General features: G+C 44.6%; 1 pseudogene; it reads right to left on the bottom strand.

Moving 5' to 3' along the window:
• Window positions 1–783: 783 nt before the first annotated feature.
• The window catches only part of LOC147967481 (uncharacterized), a 37,481-nt pseudogene continuing 18,120 nt past the window's right edge, over window positions 784–20,144 (bottom strand).

Genomic DNA, 20,144 nt, shown 5'->3' on the forward strand with positions numbered 1-20,144 from the left:
TTCTCTGGCTACGAGATCAAAGAAGCCATCTCGTTCAAACCAAGCAAGCTCGAACGAAACCGAGTTCTTGTTTCCCAAGTGGGTGGCCTCACCAGAGTCTAGAAATAAAGGCATGTGGTCAGAAATACCGCGGAAAGTGCCTGAACTGTTACGAAGGGAAACTTCTGTTCCCATTCGACGCTAGCCAGTAATCGATCCAACTTTTCAAACGTTGAATTTGGCAACGCGTTAGCCCAGGTGAACTTTCGCCCCGAAAGCTCTATCTCTCTCAGATCCAAGCTTTCAATGATGTTATTAAACATGAACGACCATCTCCCGTCAAAGTTATCATTGTTCTTCTCCTCACACCTTCTGATGATGTTGAAATCACCCCCACCGGGATTGGAAGCTGCTCAGAGCCGCAAATCCTACCCAGATCAGCCAAGAACTCAGGTTTAAGTTCGGGTTGTGCAGCACCATATACCCCCACCAGAGCCCAATTAAACCCATCAGCCTTCGACCGCACCCGAAACTTAACTGCAAAGTCTCCCATCACCACACTTCGGACTTCGAGCGAATCACATCTAACTCCGAGCAAGATCCCACCCGATTTCCCTCTTGGTGGCAGACAATGCCAGTCAAAATCAATACCTCCCGATAAAGTATTTAGAAATTGTGGTGACAAACTGTCTCTACCAGTTTTCGACAATGCGATAAAATCCAACCTATGCTCGATAGACGCCTCTGCAAGAAACCTTCTTTTAGAAAAGTCTTTCAGACATTTGCTATTCCAAAAGATTCCTTTCATACTTCGTCATGAAATTTTTTAGCCGTACAGATCCTAGCACTCCTACACACTGCGGAAGCCGGGTAGATCTTCCGCTTCCACTTGCGTTTAGGAATGTTGTGACTCTCCAGCCGGTCCTCACCACCAGGCTCAGAAGGTCTAACCACGACATTCTCAGATGTATCATCGTCCTCCTCAGACTCAGGTAGGGTAGGTATAAGATCCGCATAAAAATTATCGAGCACCCTAACCCCCAAAGCATCAAAATCAGAATCATTCATGGGTTTAACTGCTGCTAAGTTACGAATCATCTCTAAAGCCCACTCTGCCTCTAGATCTAGGATATCATTAACGGAATTTGAAATTTCACTATCATTACTTCCTAGTGAAACTACTAATTGATTTGCATTATAAATAATCTCCTAATTAGAAAAATGCAAGATAGAATTAGAGGTATTAATCGACATACCAGTAGTGACCTGCTACGTCTTGAGCTTGCGTTGGTTTTCCCCGAAGAGGAAGGGATGATGCAGCAGAGTAGCGTAAGTATTTACCTCAGTTTTTGAGAACCAAGGTATCAATCTAGTAGGAGGCCACGCTCAAGTCCCTCGTACCTGCACAAAACGATAGCTACTCGCAACCAACGCGATTAGGGGTTGCCAATCCCTTCACGGTCACTTACGAGAGTGAGATCTGATAGATATAATATTTTTGGTATTTTTGGTATAAAGATGCAAAGTAAAAAGTAAAAGCAAAGTAAAAAGTAAAAGCAAAGTAAAAAAGCAAAGCAAGATTAAAGTGATGGAGATTGATATGATGAGAATAGACCCGGGGGCCATAGGTTTCACTAGTGGCTTCTCTCAAGAGCATAAGTATTCTACGGTGGGTGAACAAATTACTGTTGAGCAATTGACAGAATTGAGCATAGTTATGAGAATATCTAGGCATGATCATGTATATAGGCATCACGTCCGTGACAAGTAGACCGAAACGATTATGCATCTACTACTATTACTCCACTCATCGACCGCTATCCAGCATGCATCTAGAGTATTAAGTTAAAAACAGAGTAACGCCTTAAGCAAGAGGACATGATGTAGAGAGATAAATTCATGCAATATGAAATAAACCCCATCTTGTTATCCTCGATGGCAACGATGCAATACGTGCCTTGCTGCCCCTTCTGTCACTGGGAAAGGACACCGCAAGATCAAACCCAAAGCTAAGTGAAAGTGCTAGTGATCGACTAGAGGGGGGGTGAATAGGCGATTTTTATGAAAGTCTTCAAAACATGTAAGTTTCGAAGACAAGCGATAGAAATAAACCTATTATCATGCAGCGGAAGGTAGACTACACTAGGCAAACCATAGTCATGTATTCAATGAAGTGAAAGCATAATGACAAATAGCAGCTAGGCAGTAAGGATCAGGTAGGAAGATGTTGAGAAGCCAATCAGTACACGTAATCACTTAGTGAAGTCGAATGGTGATGCTATCGTACAATGACTTCACAAGAACCAAAAGTAAGTAAAGGGAAGGGAAGGATGAAACCAGTGACTCGTTGAAGACAATGATTTGTTTGACTAGTTCCAGTTGCTGTGACAACTGTACGTCTGGTTAGGGAGGCTGAGATTCAACTCAAAAGACCTCGTCTTCACCTTATTCCCCTTGAGCTAAGGACACCCAGTCCTTGCCCAATTACTCTGGTAAGTCTTCAATGTAGACTTCCAAACCTTCACAGACTTCGTTCACTGGTGATCCACAATGACTCTTGGATGCTCAGAATGCGACGCCTAACCGGCTGGAGGATTCACAGTCCTCAAGTGTAATAAGTCTTCAGATCACACAGACAAGAAGACTTATGTGATGCCTAACACTCTTTGGCTCTGGGTGGTTAGGGCTTTATCCTCTCAAGGAATTCTCTCTCAAAGGCTTCAAGGTGGGTTGCCCTCAAATGAAAAAAGCCGTACTTTAACTCTGAGCAGCCAACCGTTTATGGTTGTAGGGGGTGGGCTATTTATAGCCACTAGGCAACCCGACCTGATTTGTCCGAAATGACCCTGGGTCACTAAGGAACTAACACGTGTTCCAATGGTCAGATTTCAAACACACACGGCAACTTTACTTGGGCTACAAGCAAAGCTGACTTGTCCAACTCTGAACAAGATTCGCTCTCATAGTCTTCACTCGAAGACATAGGATTTTGGTTAAGCATCACTTCAGTCATTCTGACTGGTTTTCTTGGACCCCACTTAAAAGTACGGTGGTTCCTATGACTTAACAAAGAAGAAAAAGAACTACGAAAGATCTAAGTCTTCGCGCTCCATAGTCTTCATGCAATGTCTTCTCTTGTCATAGTCTTCAAGGTGAATGTCTTCACATACCACATTTGACTTCAATGTCTTCATACATTTTTAGGGGTCATCTCTAGTAGGAAAACCGAATCAATGAGGGACTTCTACCTGTGTTATCCTGCACTTCTCACAAACACATTAGTCCCTCAACTAGTTTTGTCGTCAATACTCCAAAACCAACTAGGGGTGGCACTAGATGCACTCACAATCTCCCCCTTTTTTGGTGATTGATGACAAACTAGTTGAAGTTTTCAACGGGGAATATAATATGTGAAATTGTAAAGGATAAGGAATTGTCTTCATAAGTTGCAAGGGCTCCCCCTGAAGATGTGCATATAAGTAATTTGCTTTTGGAATGCAAATGCACATGGCAGGTTGTACTTGTGGAGATCCTCTTCAACTTATGATGACAATTCATCATGCATGAAAGGTATGTGAAGATAATGACATGCATAATGAAAAATGGACGTCTGCAAAATGATCTAAGTTTGGAATTTATCGTCGCACATGCGGAATTTATCATCGCATCACAAAATAGCAAATAAGTAGCAGACGACCATCGAGTTTAAGTGTTACAACTCAAAGAACCAAATGTATCAAAACGAGAGTTGTAAACACTAGGCAAAACATAAAGTAACCTCCCATATGGACCCGCTTGAAGACTATCAAACTCATATGCTTCTCCCCCTTTTGTCAGTGAGGACCAAAAAGGTTTGAAGACATAGAGCATCTACTCGTTCCCATGAAGAGTAGGTGAAGCAGCAAGGTCGTCGGTGGTGTTTGGCGGTGCAGAAGAACTTGGAGCAGTGTCGATGCGTGCAGAAGTAGGGGGCGGTGAAGTGGCATCATCTTCGTCCTCAATCACTCTGGCATTCACAGTTGCCACAGAGGAAGAGAACTCAGATTCTTCAAGAGATGGAGTTCGTCGCAGCATAGTCCTTCAGGGAGGTGTGGAGTCAAACTTGAAACGTTCAAAGAAGCCATCCTCTTGAAGATCATCCTCAGAACACATAAGCGTCAGCCCTTTCCATGTACGCCGACAGGTTTCATGGGCAACAAAGGCATTCTTGGTGGCAAGATTGCGAATGCGGTTGACATCCACCAAGAGGCTTTGTATTTGGCGCTTCAGCCAGTCATGATGCCTATCCTGTTTCTGATGAAGAGCAACCAGAAGCTCTCGGTCATTCAGAACACGAGATCACTTCTTGAGTCGTTGGGCAATAGTGCTTTCAGTGGCTTCAGTAAGGGCACGATGAGGTGCACGTGTAGTACCAGCCAGAGGATAAACACGAGTGACTGCTTCAACTCCTTCAATGTTCTGAGTGAAACTTTGATGCTCCGCATTCTGAAGACTGAGAGGTTCCTTGGCAAGATCTGGATAAATGGCTTCAACGGACATATCCACATCAGGCAAAAAGAACCGATGATTGCGAGCAAATGGCTGATATGAGATAGTTGAGTGGAGTTTAATCAGCCGCATTATCCATGGAGTGTAGAACTTCAAGCCAAAAAGATCAGATCCTGATGCAGCAAGTTGGCGGATGAAGAAGTCTTGTGCATTGAAGCATTTGCCATGAAGAATATAGAAAACGAAAGTCTTCATTGCACCTTCCAGCTTTGCATGTGGAGAATGTCCTTTGATGGGCCAGAGAGTTCGCCTTATAATGTGATAGATAGTCTGTGGCAGATACTCAAGGTCTTCAACAAAGAACTCCTTAGGATATGCAGCATCTTGAGGCAAAGGCTTCATCATACTGAGCATCTGACTCATGTTCGGTTCAGGCTTCTGAAAGATGCTCTCCATAGCTTCACTGTGAAGTTGACATCCAGGTTCATAGAGATCTCCAGGAGTGGGCAGACCAGTGAGCTTAATGATATCAAAGGCTTTGGCTTCGTGATGAACATTTCCTGTCATCCACTCAAGGACCCAAGTCTTTGGATCTCTGTTGTAACCACGTATGTGAAGTGTGGCATAAAATTGGAGCAGCAACTCTTCGTTCCAGTGCTCTTGGTCGGTGACGAAAGGCAACAAGCCAACCTCTTTGAAGCAATCCAGAGCTTCTTCCAAGCAGGGCAGACCAGTTATTGCTTCGGTGTCAAGACGCATATGAGGGAAGATGCAACCTTGATTGTACAGAATGCATGAGTAATAACTTCGCTGCGGATAACTCCAGACCCGATCAGAAGATATTCTTTCCCTTGAGTAGGGGTTCTTGGAGCTGTTGAAGAAGGTATTGTCTGCTTTGAAGCCATTGACATTAAAGGATCCAGGTGCTGATGCAGGACCTGGAAACCTGGGCAACCTTGGCATTGGCTTCTGTACCTGAGGCCTATGCTCAATATGATAGTCAAAGTGAGGACTAGCAGCAGGCGCAGGAACAGAAGCAGTAGCATCATTGGCTTCGTTGACTTCTGGTTCTTGGGTTGGTGTAGGCTCCACATTTGCTTCAGCCATGACTACGTCAGTGGCATCATTCGTGTTGGTGGTGGCAGCCTCAAGAGTTTCTACCTCCACTTGATGAGCTGGAGGGTCGGGCACAGACACGTTCTCCTCAAGAACAGCTTCTTCAGTAGTTGGGGGAGTAGGGGCATGTTCTTCTTCTTGGGTGTCATCGGCTGATGCAGCCGAAATGTCTTCAGCAGCTTTAGCCTCACACTCGGAGACTTGAGACCTTGGTCCTTTGTGAAGCCTGCGTAACGCTGGCGACGCCTTTGGAGATGGAGTTGGCTGGGCCTCAAAGTCATCTTCTTCTTCTTCTTGCCGGGGTGGTGTGACTTGTTGTTGTGGGTGATCAGCCCATGATGCATCCTGAGCAATTGGCGTTAGAGGACGACCAATGCTGATGAGTTCGTTGTGCGCAAACACAGGCGATGATACCTGTTGGTGCTCGATCAGAGGAAGAACTACATCATCGTCAACATTGTCATGGTGACCAATGTCTTCAGCAGCGGTGGGATCAGCTGCTGGAATGTCTTCAGCTTCATGAGCCTCTGTGGAAGCAGGCTCATGGACAGTCAGTTGGCGCTCTTGATGTTCAGCGGCAGGGCAAACCATGGAGATAGGTTCAACAACTAAGGGCTCTGTGTGAGCAGCCCGATCCTTCTTGGTCTTGCGCTTCTTCTTGGAGGGAGTAGCAGCAGAGGCTTCAGGATGTTTCCTCTTTCTGGCTTCAGCCTCAGCAGTCCTCGTCTTCTTCAGTTCTAAAGCGGTAGACCTAGCTTTTGGCTTCGAGCCAGTCATGCTGGTTGGGAAGACAATGGGATGTGCTTCCTACCTTGGTGCGTCGGGTTCGGCCATAGCGGGCTTCTTCTTCTTCTTTGCAGCCATCCTGGGGTCAATGCCAGGACGCCCAAGGGCCTTGCACTTCTCAGCCTCATTGTAGGCTTGCACACACTTGTCAGCCAGGCTCTTCATGCGCTCATGAGAACCTTGAGCTTCTTCACGCTTCTTGAGAAAGGCTTGTTTGAGCTCGTGCAGCATGATCTTGAAGTTCTTGACCTCTTGCACGCTGAGCTTGGCCATATGCTTCTTGAACTGAGCTTTCTCAAAGTCAATCTTTTGCTTCAGTTCGACGATGCGCTGAGCTAGAGCTAGCTCTGAAGCAATGGCGCCATGGAAGGCGACACTGAGGCCAATGGGAAGTTGCAGGTCTTCAAAGCTGAGGTTGGGTGTGTCAAACCACTCATCAATGAAGTCGTGGATGATTGCCACGTCAAAGAGAGGCAAATTGTTGAAGATTTCTGCTTCTTCTTTGCTCTTGATCAGTTGCTCAAGAGCGTCATCTGCAAGATCTTCATCACTGGACAGATCAATGGCATCGTTGCACAGAATAGCAGCAGCAGTCAGTTCTTGGCTGGTGTGTGGCAGAGGCATCTTGACTCTCGAGGGCTTGGAGATGCGTGACAGATCTTCAGACTGTACACTGTCTTCAGGAGGTGCAGTAGCCAGTGGCTTCGCCCGTGAGATTTTTGGTGCTGAGGCAGGCTTTGAAGCTTTAGGCTGCTTTGGCTTCTGTGGCTTTGGAGTAGGAGCTGGGGCTTCATCAGTGTCAGCATCATCATCAGAATGATCCACTTTGGCACCTTGAACTGAGATGTGAGTGATGAGGCCATCCAGGTTGTAGAACGGACCGATGACATTGGGTTCTACATCATGTGTGCCGTCAGCACGGGGAGCAGAGGGACCAGGGTTGAAGTCTAGTCCCAATGACTTCTTGTTCTGCTTCGCTGAATTCTGGGCAAACTGGAAGTTGCGCTTGAACAGATTGTCGTCACGACACCATAGCAATGACGATGGGTCAGCATCCACGGGCTGTGGTCCACGGACCATGCAGGGATAGAAGCCTTGTTCAATGGCTTCATCTCTGGACCTGGGTTGAAGATTTCTGTATAGGATGTCTCCCCATGGTCGCTTGATGGCATTCTTCTCAGCATATTCCTTTGTCACAAACCTGTACTTGAACCACTGTTCTGCCCAATATCATCGAATCCATTGGATTCGTGTCTTGCGCTGATTGCAATCCTCTTCTGGATCTGTCTTGTACAGTTCTGAGAGGTTATCGGGCAGATCTCTTGATGTTTCACCTTGACGCTTTCTGCCACCCTTCCTTGCTGATTTCTCTGCAGCCATGAACTTTAAACTGAATGGCTTCAATACGTTCAAAGGCTTCAAGGACTTCCGCTTGCTGGACAAACAGGAACTGGCTTCGGGAGAATTTATATGATGCTGTAAGAATTCTGCAAATGAATGCAGACTATGAGAACCAAGGGATTCTCCCACGGACATGTACCTATGACAGCATTAAGGTGCGAGGGAAGGGGAAGAGGTCATATGCATTCTCAAAAGATTTTGAAGATAAATTAGTTTAGAAGACATTGACCTCATCATGCGAAGACATTCACTCATAGATAAGGAGTTGGTTCCAGGTTTGTACGAATCCACGGATCAGTACAAGTGAGGAATCTAACTACTTTATGAAGCATAAGTGAACATACTAGGCATATTATGAGATGCAGTATGAGATAGATCCAACTTGTGTGAACAGAAACTGCTTGTGGTAGAAAGTGACGAATCTATAGGATCAAAGGGGCCGTAAAAAGGAAGTTTTATTTACCACACAAGGAACTGCTAGATGGAGTGGAAGAGGAGGCCGAGCAGTTCGATCGTTCGTGCCCTAACTTGGCGACGGAGGGCACCTACGGCGACGGCGGAGAAGACGATGTCCGCGGCCGGCGTGAAGACAGCGTCGGAGAGGTCGCGGCAGCTAAGCGCTTCGCCGCCGGCGTCGTCGAGGGCTAGCGGTGGCGCTAGGGTTCGTGCGAGAGTGGAAGAAAGGATAATGACTGTGGTGAGGCGTGTATTTATAGGGACAGGGACGGCACAGCGTTATTACACAGGTGCCCCTGGCGATTCACATCTGAAGAACACGTGGTCATCATGCAACATATCAGAGGTTGTTCCACGTTCCCACGCACGCCTGGATTGTCGGGTGGTCGTTCCCACTTGTCCGGGTTTCAGGTGAACGAATTAGCATTGAAAACGGACTTAATGTTTGTCTCTATATCTTCTACTGACAAGGACGCAGAGAAGATATTCGATAGTTTCAATAGAATGCATATGATTTGGAGAGATAGAGTTTGAGATAGAAAGCATAGAGAGGTTAGGGTCCGATCACATTCACTTAGTTCAAAAGATTCAACAAGAAGACATAGCTATAAGTGAATATTGTAGAGGACAGAACACTAGTATATATATATATATGATCAACATAATGAAGATAATCATGAAGACATGTTGAGATTGAAGCCAAACCAAATGTGAAGACACAGCAAATGTAACACCATGGGTAAAACACTTCAAATAGACGAATTTTGTGGTGGCGTTACCCACCGTATAGGAAGTATTAGACCCAGACACGGCGCACAATTATCGTGGCGCTCCGAAGTCAAATTCCACATTAATGTATTCACACTTAGAATGTATGTCTTCATTGATTGAAGATATACTTTACTTCGTGTGTTGCACATCTAAGTCATCAATATGCATAAGTGTTAGGATGTGTGCCTGATCACAGGACATTTGAGGATTCCAAGATATTTAGCTCACATCGTAACTTTCAAAATCTCTTCTCATCCAAGGGTTTGGTGAAGATATCTTCCAATTGCTCTTCAGTGTTGACGTGTATGATATCAATATCTTCCTTCACAACATGATCTCTAAGAAAGTGATGACGAATTTCAATGTGCTTTGTCTTCGAGTGCTGAACTGGGTTGTTGGCAATCTTGATGGCGCTTTCATTGTCGCAGTAGAGTGGCACTTGCTTCAGATGAATGCCATAGTCTTTGAGTGTTTGATTCATCCATAGAAGCTGAGCGCAGCAAGATCCAGCAGCAATGTATTCAGATTCAGCAGTGGAGAGAGATACATAGTTCTGCTTCTTTGAAGACCAACATACAAGTGATCGTCCCAGAAAATGACATGTGCCTGATGTAGACTTGCGATCCACCTTGTCACCAGCATAATCAACATCCGAGAATCCAACCAGATCAAACTCTGAGCCCGGTTACCATAATCCTAGAGTTGGGGTGTAAGCCAAATATCGAAGAATTCGCTTCACAGCTAAGTGATGTGATTACTTTGTTCCGAGCACACATGCAAACACTAAGCATAATATCTGTCCTAGATGCACATAGATAAAGCAAAGAACCAATCATGGAGCGGTATACCTTTTGATCGAACTCTTTACCATTGTCGTTGGGACCCAGATGATGTTTGGCTGGCATTGGCGTCGTGAAGCCTTTGCAGTCTTGCATACCAAACTTCTTCAGGCAATCTTTGAGATACTTCTCTTGAGATATAAAGATGCCGTTGCGTTGCTGACGTATTTGAAGACCAAGGAAGAACTTCAGCTCACCCATCATGGACATCTAATATTGCTCTTGCATCATATATCCAAACTCTTCACTGTATTTCTGATTGGTGCAGCCGAAGATAATGTCATCCACATATATTTGGCACACAAATAGTTCACCATCATATGTCTTCGTAAAGAGAGTGGGGTCGAGGGAACCAGATTTGAAGCCTTTGCTCTTTAGGAAGTCTTTGAGTGTGTCATACCAAGCCCGAGGGGCTTGTTTGAGGCCATACAGTGCCTTGTTGAGCTTGTATACCATGTCAGGATGTTTTGGGTCTTCAAAGCCAGGCGGTTGTGCAACATACACTTCTTCTTCAATCTTGCCATTGAGAAAAGCGCTCTTCACATCCATTTGATATAGAAGTATGTTATGATGATTTGCATAGGCCAGCAGTATGCGTATGGCTACAAGTCTAGCCACAGGAGCAAATGTTTCATCGAAGTCAATCCCTTCAACTTGAGTGTATCCTTGAGCAACGAGACGAGCTTTGTTTCTGGCAACTTGACCATGCTCATCTTGCTTGTTGCGATATATCCATTTGGTGCCTATTATATTGTGCTTCCGAGGATCAGGACGCTTAACCAGTTCCCATACATTATTCATCTCAAACTGTTGAAGCTCTTCTTGCATAGCTTGAATCCATTCAGGTTCCATGAAGGCTTCTTCAACTTTCTTGGGTTCTGTTATTGATACGAATGCGAAGTGCCCATAGAAATTTGCTAGTTGTGTTGCCCTTGAACGAGTGAGTGGACCTGGTGCATTGATGCTATTGATTATTCTCTCAATCTGTACTTCATTTGCAACACGAGGATGTACAGGACGAAGATTTTGCTCTTGCTGATCATTGTCATTGTTAGAGGGATTGTCTTCAGGCTGAGCATTGTCTTCAGGTTGATCGGGTGCGGAGATGATAAGTTCTTCTTCTGGTTGAGCTTCAGAAGGTATGATTTCTCCAGTTCCCAAAAGTTTGATTGATTCACTAGATGGAACATCATCTAGCACATTTGGCAAGTGCTCTCTTTGTGAGCCGTTAGTCTCATCAAACCGCACATCCACTGTTTCAACCACTTTGTAATGAAAGAGATTGAAGACTCTGTAGGAGTGCGAATCCTTTCCATGTCCAAGCATAAAACCATCCTGTGCTTTTGGTGCAAATTTTGAAGTGTGATGTGGATCCTTGATCCAGCACTTGGCTCCAAATACTCTGAAGTAACTGACATTTGGCTTCTTGCCAGTAAGGAGCTCATAGGATGTCTTGTTCAGAAGCTTGTGAAGATAAACACGGTTGATGATATGGCATGCAGTGTCAATGGCTTCAGGCCAGAATTTTCTTGGAGTCTTGTATTCATCAAGCATCGTTCGAGCCATCTTAATAAGTGTTCTGTTCTTGCGTTCGACGATGCCATTCTGCTATGGTGTGTACGGAGCTGAGAATTCGTGTGTGATTCCCAAAGTATCAAGATATGTATCTAGGCCAGTGTTCTTGAATTCAGTGTCATTGTCACTTCTGATGTGCTTTATCTTGCCGCCATAGTTGTTCATTGCTCGATTGGCGAAGCGTCTGAAGACATCCTGCACTTCAGTCTTGTAAAGGATTATATGCACCCAAGTATATCTTGAATAATCATCAACAATGACAAAGCCATAGAGACAAGCAGTAGTAGTAAGAGTTGAGTAATGAGTGAGACTGAAAAGATCCATGTGTAGCAGTTCGAAGGGTTGAGTCATTGTCATGATTATCTTCGAGGGATGCTTGGCCCTCATCATCTTTCACTAGTAGAAAACAGGACTTTGGTCCAGGCCGGGTCAGCCCATTAGTCCCGGTTCAGTCTAGAACTGGGACCAATGTGGGCATTGGTCCCGGTTCGTGAGCCCAGGGGGCCGGCCGAGCCACGTGGGCCATTGGTCCCGGTTCATCTGGACCTTTTGGTCCCGGTTGGTGGGATGAACCGGGACCAATGGGCCTCTCTCCTAGCCCACCACCATTGGTCCCGGTTGGTGGCTTGAACCGGGACCAAAGGCTCCCCTTTAGTCCTGACTCATGTCACCAACCGGGACCAATGAGGTGCCTATATATACCCCTCGCTCGCGAGCAGAGCACCCCAGTGCTCTGTTTTTCTCTGGCCGAGGGGGGAGAGGGCTTGATGGTGCTCTAGCTCACCTCCTATGCACACAAGTTGTTCGATGGAATGCCCGAGCCACACTACTTAAACTTTCTCCTCTCCAAGCTCGACCTCCAAGCTCCATTTTCCATAATATTTGTCTAGGTTTAGCGGTCCGTCACGCCCCGTCCCCGTCTTCACCGCCGTCGATCACCCGCGCCGAGCTCATCGCCGGCACCACCGTGGTGAGCCTCTTGTTCTTATCTTCTTTCTGAAAGGAAAAATATTCTTACTTGTATGTTCACATAGATACTTGTATTATTTTCTTACTTTTATTATTGCATCTTATATAGTGCGATGGTTTTGGTATCCGCCCCCGCCGGCCCTCGTCCTGTCTATGATTCGGATGTGGTATATATATTATCTTTATAACTATTGGTTCATTTATTGTTTATGAAAATTATGCCAACCAACGTGACATAGATTTTATTTATGTAGGATGTATGTGAATCGGAAATGCCAACTGACCCTATTATCGAGAGGTTAAATTTAGTTGAAGAAGAAAACAATTTGTTGAAGGAAAAAATAAAAAAATTGAGGAGGAGAAGATGATATTGGAGTTGCATGTTGCGGATGTCGTCGATGATCACAAGATCAAGATGGATGGAATGCGCTTAAAGATTAGAAATATTAGAAAATATGCCATTCATACCGAGGCTTGGTATCATTATGCCGTTGGATCAATTGTTACCTTGGTTGCGATTATGATCGCATTTGTTTTCGCATTGAAATGTTTTACATAGTTTCAATGTATGGTTTAATTAATTAGATGCTCTGGAGAGCTATATTTTGTTAGATGAGAACTATGTATGCACTTTGGTTTTAATGTGATGATGAACTTATATTAATTAGGACACTTAATTATATATAATGCACGCAGATGAACCGGCAATGGATGTACGGTGACAGACACACCCACGAGTACATTAAGGGCGTGCATGAGTTTCTCGATGCGGCTGAGGCAAACAAGCACAATGGTTTCATGTGTTGTCCATGCACTGAATGTTGGAATACAAGGTCTTAGTCTAACCGGAAAATCCTTCACTCCCACCTCCTTTACAAGGGTTTCATGCCACACTATAATGTTTGGACGAGGCACGGAGAAATAGGGGTTATGATGGAAGACGGCGAAGAAGAATAGTACGATGACAACTATGTGCCCCCTGAATACGGTGATGCTGCAACGGGGGGAGCTGGTGAAGATCAAGAGGAACCAGACGATGTGCCCAATGATGCTGCAACGGGTGAAGCTGCTGAAGATCAAGAGGAACCAGACGATGTGCCCGATGATGATGATCTCCGTCGGGTCATTGTCGATGCAAGGACGCAATGCGAAAGTCAAAAGGAGAAGCTGAAGTTTGATCGCATGTTAGAGGATCACAAAAAAGGGTTATACCCCAATTGCGAAGATGGCAACACAAAGCTCGGTACCGTACTGGAATTGCTGCAGTGGAAGGCAGAGAATGTTGTGGCTGACAAAGGATTTGAGAAGGTACTGAAAATATTGAAGAAGAAGCTTCCAAAGGATAACGAATTGCCTGACAGTACATACGCAGCAAAGAAGGTCGTATGCCCTCTAGGATTGGAGGTGGAGAAGATACATGCATGCCCTAATGACTGCATCCTCTACCGCGGTGCATACAAGGATCTGAATGCATGCCCGGTATGCGGTGCATTGCGGTATAAGATCAGATGAGATGACCCTGGTGATGTTGATGGCGAGCCCCCCAGGAAGAGGGTTCCTGCGAAGGTGATGTGGTATGTTCCTATAATACCACGGTTGAAATGTCTGTTCAAAAACGAAGAGCATGCCAAGTTGATGCGATGGCACAGTGAGAACCGAAAGAAAGATGGGAAGTTGAGAGCACCCGCTGACGGGTCGCAGTGGAGAAAAATCGAGAGAAAGTACTGGGATGAGTTTGCAAAGGACCCAAGGAATGTATGGTTTGCTTTAAGCGCGGATGGCATTAATCCTTTCGGGGAGCAGAGCAGCAATCACAGCACCTGGCCCGTGACTCTATGTATGTATAACCTTCCTCCTTGGATGTGCATGAAGCGGAAGTTCATTATGATGCCAGTTCTCATCCAAGGCCCTAAGCAACCCGGCAACGAAATTGACGTGTACCTAAGGCCATTAGTTGAAGAACTTTTACAGCCGTGGAATGGAAACGGTGTACGTACGTGGGATGAGCACAGACAGGAGGAATTTAACCGTAAGGCGTTGCTGTTCGTGACCATCAACGATTGGCCCACTCTCAGTAACCTTTCAGGACAGACAAACAAAGGATACCATGCATGCACGCACTGTTTAGATGACACTGAAAGTATATACCTGGACAAATGCAGGAAGAATGTGTACCTGGGCCATCGTCGATTTCTTCCGACCAACCATCAATGTCGAAAGAAAGGCAAGCATTTCAATGGCGAGGCAGATCACCAGAAGAAGCCCGCCATGCGCACCGGTGATCACGTGCTTGCTATGGTCAATGATTTACACTACGTAATCTTTGGAAAGGGTCCTGGTGGACTAGCTGTTCCGAATGACGCTGAGGGACACGCACCCATGTGGAAGAAGAAATCTATATTTTGGGACCTACCCTACTGGAAAGACCTAGAGGTCCGCTCCTCATTCCACATGATGCACGTGATGAAGAACCTTTGCGTGAACCTGCTAGGCTTCTTGGGCGTGTATGGGAAGACAAAAGATACACCTAAGGCATGAGAGGACCTGCAACGTTTGCACGAAAAACACGGCATGCCTCCGAAGCAGTATAAAGGTCCTGCCAGCTACGCTCTTACGAAAGAAGAGAAAAAAAATCTTCTTTGAATGCCTGCTTAGTATGAAGGTCACGACTGGCTTCTCGTCGAATATAAAGGGAATAATAAATATGCCAGAGAAAAAGTTTCAGAACCTAAAGTCTCATGACTGCCACGTGATTATGACACAACTGCTTCCGGTTGCATTGAGGGGGCTTCTACCGGAAAACGTCCGATTAGCCATTGTGAAGCTATATGCATTCCTCAATGCAATCTCTAAGAAGGTGATCGATCCAGAAATCATACCAAGGCTAAGGAGTGATGTGGCGCAATGTCTTGTCAGTTTCGAGCTGGTGTTCCCACCATCCTTCTTCAATATCATGATGCACGTCCTAGTTCATCTAGTCGACGAGATTGTCATCCTGGGGCCCGTATTTCTAGACAATATGTTCCCCTTTGAGAGGTTCATGGGAGTCCTAAAGAAATATGTCCGTAGCCGCGCTAGGCCAGAAGGAAGCATCTCCATGGGCCATCAAACAGAGGATGTTATCGGGTTTTGTGTTGACTTCATTCCTGGCTTTAAGAAGATAGGTCTCCCTAAATCGTGGTATGAGGGGAGACTGACTGGAAAAGGCACTCTTGGGAGAGACTCAATAATATGCAGGGACGGATATTCTTGGTCTCAAGCAAACTACACGGTTCTACAGAACTCTACCTTGGTGACCCCGTATGTCGATGAACACAAGAACAGTCTGCGCTCCAAACACCCGGAGCAGTGCGACGACTGGGTTACATGTGAACACATCAGGACTTTCAGCAGTTGGTTGGAAACACGTCTCAGAGGTGACAACACTGTTTGTGATGAGTTGTACTTGTTGTCCAGGGGACCATCTTTGACTGTATTGACTTACAAAGGATACGAGATAAATGGGAATACATTTTACACGATCGCCCAAGATCAAAAGAGCACCAACCAAAACAGCGGTGTCCGCTTTGATGCAGCAACCGAGAGCGAAAAGGACACATATTATGGTTACATAGTGGACATATGGGAACTTGACTATGGACCTGATTTTAAGGTCCCTTTGTTTAAGTGCAAATGGGTCAATCTGTTAGGCGGCGGGGTACAGGTAGACCCATAGTACGGAATGACAACAGTGGATCTGAAAAATCTTGGGTACACTGACGAACTGTTCGTCCTAGCCAATGATGTGGCACAGGTTATCTATGTGAAGGACATGTCTACCAAACCGAGAAAAAGAAAATATAAGGAAGCGAATACATCATACGATGAGCCAAAGCGCCACATAGTTCTTTCAGGAAAAAGGGACATCCTGGGAGTGGACGGCAAGACAGACATGTCTGAAGATTATGAAAAGTTTCATGAAATTCCTCCCTTCAATGTCAAGGCTGACCCAAGCATCCTGATAAACAATGAAGATTATCCATGGTTACGGCGCAATAAGCAAATGACACAAGCGAAGAAAAAGTGAAGACTTTCTCCCGCAACTATTATGATGATACCATGCCAACTTTGTAACACACGAACATGCTACCATTGTCCGTTTTGTACATGCACATGCTATGTGGGTGAAATTATGATACCATGCCAACTTTCAACTTTTTCAGAGTTCACTTGAAATGCTTTCATGTCTTATGGTTCGGCCCTCGTAATACCATGACCATTAGTCCATGGCCCATGCCAACTTTCAACTTTCAACTTTCTAAAACTAATGGCACTAACAGAAAGTTTATAATTTTGCTCCTCGCCCCTGGCCCACGACCATTAGTCCCGATTTGTGCCACAAATCGGAACTAAAGGGTTGGTCCTCGTTGCGGGCAGAGTTTAGTCCCACCTCGCCAACCGAAGGGGGCTCACACCGGTTTATAAGCCCTTCCCTCTGTGCCTTGTTGAGCTCCTCTCAAAGTGAAAATAGATGCCCTAATAGAGAAAAGTTTAACCTAAATTCATAGTGAATTTCTCTGAAATTCATAGAAATTTACTAGGAATTTAGGTTGAATTTTCTCTATAAGCGCATCTATTCTCATTTTTTAGTAAGTTAATCACAACCTTATGATTCAAACAATTTTCAAAGAATTCAAATTTTAACTATTCAAATTTGAAAACTAATGGCACTAACAGAAAGTTTATAATTTTTCTAAAACTAATGGCACTAACAGAAAGTTTATAATTTTGCTAACCTAAAAGCAAACATAATTAAAAATTAAAGCAAAAAACAAAAGAAAATAAATAATGCATAAAACAAAACAAAAAAACTGGAAAAAATAGCAACAATAAGTATTTTGTTGTAAGTAGAAACAAAATAAAATAAATAAAGCAATAGAAAGTTTATAATTTTGCTGACCGAAAAGCAAAAAGAATGAAAAAATAAAGCAAAAAACAAAAGAAAATAAATAATAGAGAAAACAAAACAAAAAACTGGAAAAAAAATAAAAATAGCAACAATAAGTATTTTGTTGTAAGTAGAAACAAAATAAAATAAATAAAGCAACAAAGTAAACAAAAAAACAAAAAAAGTGTTTTCAAATTTGAAAACTAATGGCACTAACAGAAAGTTTATAATTTTTCTAAAACTAAAAGCAAAAAGAATTAAAAAATAAAGCAAAAAACAAAATAAAATAAATAATGCAGAAAACAAAACAAAAAAACTGGAAAAAAAATAAATATAGCAACAATAAGTATTTTGTTGTAAGTAGAAACAAAAAAACAAAAAAAGTGCCACCTACTGGGCATCCACGGCCTGAATACGACTAGAAACCCAACCATGGGCCAGGATTCAGCCCCGCGGGAGGCCCAGTAGGCCCACAGTCACACATTGCACAGTTAGGCCCGAAAGCCTGCTTTAGAGAGGAGCTCGAGAGGGAAGGCGCACCGCACCTTATAAACAGGTGCGGCTCCCTCTCAATTAGCGAGGTGGGACTAAACATTTGGGCGCGGGGCAGCACAAGGCCTTTGGTCCCGGTTGGTGGCACCAACCGGGACTAAAGGGGGCATTGGTCACGGTTCGTGGCACCAACCGTGACCAATGCCCCTCTTTAGTCCCGGTTGGTGCCACCAACCGGGACCAAAGGCCGCCGCTTCCCGCCCTTTGGGCTGCTGAAAAGAGGCCTTTGGTCCCGGTTGGTGGCACCAACCGGGACTAAAGGGGGCATTAGTCCCGGTTTGTGCCACGAAGCGGGACCAATGCGCCGTCTATATAAGCAAGACTTGTGAAAAAATTCGTTCAGTTCTTCGATCGCGCCCCAACGACGCCGCGAGGCTGCCCCTCTGCACCTCGCCGTCGCCGACATCGCCCTGCCTCCGACGCCGTCCTGCGCTGCCCCGACGCCGTCGCCACCCCGCGCCGCCCCGACGCCGTCGCGGTCTCTCCGCGACGCCCCGACGTCGTCGCCTCCCCGTGTCGCGCCCCGACGCCGTCGCCGCCCCGCCTCTGCCTCGCCGTCGCCTCTGCCTCGCTGTCGCCTCTGCCTCGCTGTGGTCTGAGCCGGCACCGCCCCCCTCTTCCCCTTTTTTGCAAACACATATATGTTTTTTTCCTGCAGATTATATGTATATGTGTGAGTATATGTATGAGTATATGATGATGTATGAGTATATGTATGCGCTGAAAAGATAGATTTTTAGAAAAAATACTATTTTTTCTATTGATGATATGATGATGTTTTTTTCATATATGCATTTTTTCATATATGTATTAATTTTTTTAAGTTGTTAGTAGATATCGATTTTAGGTTAGTGCATTTTATCACTGATTTTAGGTTAGTTGATCGATTTAGTGCATTTTATGTTTGTTGCATTTTATGTTTGTTGCATTTTAGGTTAGTGAATTTGCTAAGTGATATTAAGAAAGGAAGGAAAAGAAGGATAGGAAAGAAGAAAATAAGAAGAGGAAAGAAAGAACAAGAGGAGAGGACGAAAAGGAGAAATAAATAAGAAGAAGAAAAAAGAAAAAAAAGAAGAGGAGAAGAAGAAAGGAATAGTGGAGAAGAAGAGAAAATAGAAATAAGAAAGGAATAGTGGAGAAGAAGAGAAAATAGAAATATTCTATTTTCTCTTCTTCTCCACTATTCCTTTCTTCTTCTCCTCTTTTTTTCTTCTTTTTTTTCTTCGATCTTCTCCTCTAGCTATTCCTTTCTTCGAGGGTTCTATAGGGTCGAGGGATCGAGGGTCGAGGGTTCCAGGGTCGTCTAGGGGTCGAGGGTTCCAGGGTCGTCGAGGGTTCGAGGGGTTGAGGATCGCCGAGGGGTCGACAGAGGTTTCCTAGTGTCAAAGTATTGAAGAAATCCATGGCTTCATCATTAGCCGGAAGTAACCAGGGCATGACGAAGTCCTCCAAAGTTATTTTTTAATGGTGTCCCGGATAGGATAATTTGCCTTTTGTATGAATTTCAGCAAAGGCCTTCAAAATAACGATATTTGGAAGGTTCTTGTTGAACTTTGTACCAAAAAGTGAATTATCCTATCTGGGACTCCGTTCCAAAATAACTTTGGAGAGCTTCGTACCATCATGCACCTGTTACTTTCGCCTAATGATGAAGACATGGTTTTGTTGAATCCTTTAACACTAGGCAACCTCCCGACCCCTCGGCGATCCTCTCGAATATGAGAAGAAGAAGAGGATAAAAAAAGAAGAGGAAGAAGAAAAAAAAGAGGAGAAGAAAGAATAGAGGAGTTCTTCTCCTCTATTCTTTCTTCTACTCTTTTTTTTTTCTTCTTCTTCCTATTTTTTTATCGGGAACGAGGGTCGTCGAGGGACATAGATGTAGTGTCGTCGTTGTCTATATACCCCCCTCCCGATAGCTTCAACACGTGGGGGGGTCGATATTACCCCCTCCTTGAAGCGTTCTCGAGGCCACCCCAAACCCTTGAAGCATTGTCGAGGCCACCCCAAACCCTAGAGAAGCAGCGTTAAGGCCACTAATTAATATATATGATTCCTTACTATGATTAGCTAGCTAGTTCTACGTTTGCCACTAATATATCCATCTGTCATGTTTGAATAATAATTGCCATGTTGTAAATATTTGTAGAAACTATGGACACCGCCCGAGACGAAGCAAAAGAAGCGTTGTTGAGGGACATAATCGCAGAAGGAAGTGATGCCGTCTCGTTGTTTCTCAACGACACCGATGGTCTGGAAGGAGAGGGTGAAGAAGCTGGCTTCGGTGA

This window comes from Triticum urartu, chromosome 5A, assembly GCF_056163025.1.
Source record: "Triticum urartu cultivar PI428250 chromosome 5A, HENAU_Tu73, whole genome shotgun sequence".
NCBI lineage: Eukaryota > Viridiplantae > Streptophyta > Magnoliopsida > Poales > Poaceae > Triticum > Triticum urartu.